This window comes from Lactuca virosa, chromosome 5 (assembly GCF_052849685.1).
Source record: "Lactuca virosa cultivar CGN04683 chromosome 5, Lactuca_virosa_CGN04683_v6, whole genome shotgun sequence".
NCBI classification, from domain to species: domain Eukaryota; kingdom Viridiplantae; phylum Streptophyta; class Magnoliopsida; order Asterales; family Asteraceae; genus Lactuca; species Lactuca virosa.
This window is the reverse complement of record NC_136430.1, coordinates 366720464-366726510: the sequence shown is the minus strand read 5'-3', so window position 1 is coordinate 366726510 and position 6047 is coordinate 366720464.

The following is a 6047-nucleotide window of genomic DNA, read 5'->3' as shown; positions in this document are numbered from 1 at the left end:
AAATTCACTTGGGAGCGAGAGGATCAGATGAAACTGAAATATCCTCGTCTTCTTACTTAGTTATTTGTAACTACTAATTTGCTTAAATTCTAATTTCGGGACGAAATTCCTTCTAACGGGGGGATGATGTGACAACCCGAAATTTCTATTCTATACAACCATTCAATTCAATAGAAGTCAGATCAGTTTCTGCTAACTTTCAAGCTTTTTGGAATAAGTTTAAGTGTTTTAAAGTTAGTGCTTCACGAGATAACAGGAGAGAGGATGCCTTAGGGTTTATTGTGCATCAATAAAGTTCCAAAAACTCCAAGAGTTTGGAGGTTACGGCCCAAATGATATTAGGGCCGTAAACCCTAATGACTATATAAGTGACACTTAGTTTATTTTTAATTTTTTTTCACACTTTCAAGTCTAGAACCAATTCTCTCTCAAGTATCATCCAAAGTTCTTCAAAAATCTTCAAGAAAGTAAGTGTTTTCTTCCTTGTTTAGTTGATATCTACCCTAATCTAGTGATCTTACATGATTTCATCCATGAAATCATTCCATTTTTGTAGATCTTCAAGTGTTCTTAGTTTCACCAAGAACACCAAGAACACACACTAGTGTTCTTGGACTTCTAGCACCTTTTCAAGCTTCTACATAGTAAGTACTCTTACCTTGGCTTGTTATAAGACTTGTTACACTTCTAAAACATCTAGAAATCACAAGGAAACACTAGATCAAAGTGTTTACGGTCCAAGATGTTCTTGGACCGTAAACCCTACCAAAGGGGCCAAAGTGTGCCCTAGTCCCTTACCAAGCCTTGGAAACTAGTCTAGATCCCATCCTTGATGTGCTTAGGACTTAAAACATCAAAAAGACCATAAACCATATGGGTTTACGGCCGTAAACACATGGAGAAGTGGTCCATGGGCCGTAAACTCCATTTAGGAGTGAAATGATGCCACAAACACTTCCTAAGGCTTAAACATGAAGTAGGAATGCTTCTTATGATCTTTAAAGCTTCAAAACTCAAAATGGTCAAAGTACCATGAGTTTACGGCCGTAAACTCATGGGTTTACGACCGTAAACTCATTGAATGATGGTCACAAAACCGTAAACTCCAAGGGAGTTTACCCTTGAACCCTAAACTCAATAGCCAAGTCCTACAACCCTTAGATGCAATCCTTAGCACTTATAGCACTTAAATCAAGTGTTTTACATGTCTTAGGATGTCTTAACTTGGTTAATTAGTTGTTTTATAACTAATTGGATACATATATGTGTCTTTATATGTTAACTAGGATCCTTGTGTGTGCTCAAGTCTTCACTTGACACTTAGCATCCTATATCAATCCGTTCATCCAAACCACTCACTACAGGTGAGTTCATACCCCTTAATTAACCTTTTAAATGTTTTTAAATATTTTTATGGGGGGGGATACAAGTTAAATTCTTATAGTCATTATATCAATCACATGTGATTAATGGCTACCAAACAAGTGGATTTCTTACTTTTCAAACTGTTTTACAAACCCTTTTACATATCAAATACTTTTATCAAACTCTTTTACATATCAAATACTGATAACTCACCTTACCTCCTGTTCCTCGTTTGGTTGTGGACTTAGGGTATCGGTTATTTGTCCGAAGGTCGTTTGAATCCTAGTTATATATTATGTATATGTATATAGATATAAAAGTTCCTACTTTCTATTCAAAACCTTTGGGTAGCAAAGGCATACATACATGTTTATACATTCAAGTCATATTACTAGTAAACTACGATAGGAGTAGTTTAGGAAGTTACTAATACTATTACTAGACCAATGAATCATACAATGAGTCAGTTCATACATGAGTCAGTACTTGCTAGATAGAGAGAGAACACACAATACAGCTAGTACACACAATACATTACAATACTTGCTAGATACAGAGAGAACACACAATACAACTAGTACACACAATACATTACAATACTTGCTAGATAGAGAGAGAACACACAATACATCTAGTACACACAGTACATTACAATACATGCTAGACAGACAGAGAACACACAATACAGCTAGTACACACAGTACATTACAATACAGGCTAGACAGAGAGAGAACACACAATACAGCTAGCACATACATATACTAGAACATTATTACATTTTTTGAGCCACGTAACGGGGCATGACACTACCTGTCATGACCGTTTTGTATCCAGAATCTCCTTAAGTGGGGAGCGTATGAGTTTGTGTATAGATCTATACTGGATTGACTATCCTACACCTTGTTGCTCGCTACAGTGGGACTTGCAAGTCTACGGGTGCCAAACGTCATTTCTTACGACGTCTTACATCGTCGTTTTTCTATGAGTCGGTAGCAGGGTACAGGCCGATCACATGGTACTTTAAATAATAATTGTTTTAAGGTAGTTAGTACAGCAGTAGTTACTTAATACAACACTACAGTACTATTTCATTTTCCCATTACATTCACTTTGTGAACATTCACGCAATGCACTGTAATGTAAAAACTATATTTTGGTTAATGATAGTCAGATTTGGGAAAATACATACTCTTACAAGAGACACACACACAGACACTAGATGCCTTGGTAGAAGGCTACTTTTAGTAGGAAACATAGGGTTTTCTAGGAGAGTTCAAAACGTCTTACAAAACCTCTTACAAAACATCTTACAAATACTTTCGTACAAATACAGACACTAATATACTTATGATCTCACCAGCTTTAAAGCTTATACTCGCTTTCAAAATAACTTGTATTCTCAGGTCACTAGTAGACAGGTACCGGAGCCAGGTTTTGAGAAGATGGAGCTCGTTCAAGACTCATCTTTCATTTTGAATTATATTTTGGTGTCTATTAAATTTGGCAAGACATACTTGTATTAAAATTATATTATTAATGCAATGGATGATGTTGTTGCTTGTTTACTACTATTCATTGTTGTGATACTGTACATGACGTCCTCCGCCCCAGAACGTTTCCGCCGTTCTTGGTTTTGGGGTGTGACATTAAAGCTTCAAAGGTTGCAACTTTATGACTCTAGGACCCAAAGAACACCAAGAGTAGCAACTCTAAGCTTCATAAACGGAAATAATCCACAAGAGCTCATCTATGGGACCAAAAAGGGTCCAAAAGCTAAAACATGGATATCTACGCTTCTAAAGATCAAGATCAAGACTTTATACCTTGCACAAGCTAGAAATGGAGCCGATAATCTAGATCTACAAGCTTCTCCTTGAACCACCACCTTGCTCCAACCTTCACTTCCTTGAAAATGAGACAAAACATACCAAAATGCACTCAAAAGACCTTCCAAAATTGAGAACACTCAACAATGGATTTAGAGTTTCGTGGAGGCTGTTTAGGGGCAAGAGGGAGGCTGATAAAGAAGATCCTTAGGTCATAATGTTATTTAAATAGTGCTCAAACCCTAAGTATTAGGGTTTTGGGGACTGGACACGTACGTTGCGCGTACTCCTTTGTACGCAGTGCGTATGTGCATGGCACCCACGATCAATCCACATCAGTACACCTAACGTACATAGGGTGGTACGCCCCACGTACTACACACCCTAAGCCCAATAAGAAAAGATCCAATGATTCAAGTCCCAACTCATAACAATTAAACAACCCTAAATTAAATAAATACCTTGGAAATTATCGAGCGTTACATAATCACTAACTCATAACAATTAAACAACCCTTCACGTCGTGAGAACTGATATGGCTTCCTAATTTCATTAAGTCCTTATTCATTCATGCCATTCATTCATACTTTCCTAGTGGCTTTCTTACTTCAAATACATCATAAAAAGCGGTGCTTTATGGACATGCATGTCCAATGCATGTCCCTTTCACTCTAGGGAATAATCATGGAAGAAATGGACCCAAACTTGCACTAGAGATCCAAAATCATCAAAAGGACATAGATCTGGAACATACAACCTAAAAGGGACCCCAAGGATCCATAAAGTTGCCAAATTTATGGAACCTTGTCACTCAAAACTTCACAAACATGGAAAAAATGGGGAAAGGAGCCTAGATCTAGCAACTTATGAGCATAAATGTGGAAGATTGAATCATACCCAAGGTCTAAAAGATATTTGGAAGCTGAGATATTCTTATGCAAGGCTTAAAAACTCCATCTTGAAAGAGCTTCATTCCAAAATCCACCAAGAAATCCAAAATAAATAAGAGAGGAGATGAGAGGCTCAAAGTGGTGAAAGTGTAATGTCCCAAAACTTAAGACCAAAAATTTCATTTTAATTATAATAAAACCATAAACCAAAACGTGTTTATAAAAACCATACAAGAATATTAGAGTATGTCAATCAAACGTCCCAATACATCAGAGTGATAGAAAGCAGAAATCGTGGTGTGTGCGATGCGATCATCCCGAGCTCTTCCCCTTCGATCCGGAAGTACCTGAAACATAAACTGAAAACAGTAAGCATGAAGCTTAGTGAGTTCCCCAAAATACCTCATACCATACATAAAAACATACGATGGGCCATGCTCGACAACCATCGGGCCCTGCTCGGAATAGATCCGTTAGAACACGAGATGGGCCCCGCCCATCACATTCATCAAGCCCCGCTTGGCATCGATCCCCGCCCAACATTTATACAGTCACATAAACACATGCAAGAATCTATAAGATAAATAGCATACAATACACCCATCAGGCCATTCCAGGAATCTGACCCCGCACGGTATACATATCACATACTATACATGCAAGAGTCACACAGGAAACTAGCATCCTAATCATAATAAATCATGGGCCGGCATTAGTGCCTTCGACCCGTCAAGCACATTGAGGAGACTCGCCTCAAACTGCTGAATATATCAGATAAAAGCTCGGATTGTTGATCCGGGAAATCTCCACACTAAACATCATCCAATAATACCCAATTAAATAATTGGGCCACAAACCATAACTGGGATCCTAGTTCATTTGTCCAACACCCAGGGTAAAAACCATTTTACCGTTTCCTCACTTGGCCCAATATCCAAGGCCCAACCTAATCGCACCAACAAGCACAATCCAACCTAAATCCCTAAATGATACTCAAAACCCAATATGGGCCCAAATCCAAGAAGGCCCAAAGCCTAGCAATAGAAAGGATGATGATCCAACAAGGCCCAAAACTCCACTAGTCCAAATATGGCCCAAAGTCGCAAAAGCCTAAGACTAGGCTTGGTATGCTACGCGTACCAGATGTACGCCCCACGTACTAGGTTGCTTGCATGATCGCGGACACGGGCACACACATACGTGCAGTGTACTCTTGTGTATGCCCACCGTATGCGCCTATTAAGCACTTTTTCCTTAAGTGCTTAATACTTGCATTCCAACATCCAAATTACAGATCTAAGTCTAGAGGAACGTCCTAATCCATAAAGTTCTTAACTTGGAGCCTTTGCATGGCTCAAAAGGACCCAATACTCGATTTTGACCATTAAGACTCATAATAAGAGTCCTAATTCATGCATGGACCAAAATAAGACATCAAGGTAACATTTTTATGCATAAGGAACATTAAAGAGGCTAAGATCTAGCTTTTCCAACTCCTGGAGTGACTCATATTCATACGGAGGACTTATGGAGCCAAAACATACCAAAACAAAGCCCTAAACTAGATCTTGCAATTGGAGTTACCAAGGTGGAAGCTTTATACCTCAAAAAGCTTGCAAAGTTGATGAAGATTCTAGATCTTCAAGCTCCAATTCCACCAAAGCTTCACCTCCTTCAAAGTAACCAAAAACACCACAACATCATAAGAAATTCCAATAGAGGGTAGGGTTTCGTTCTCATGGTTTGGAGAGGTGGAGGCTAGTTATAAGAAATTTCCAAAGAAACTTAAAGTGTTTAAATAGGGCACAAACCTTAAAATTTATGGTTTTCCCCTGATGAACATACGCCCAATGTACTACCATGTATGCCAACGTACGTGGGTATCTTCGTGTCTAATCCATCGAGCCAATACGCCCAGCGTACCCATAGAGGACACTCAGCGTACTCAGCTTGGGACCAAAATGTA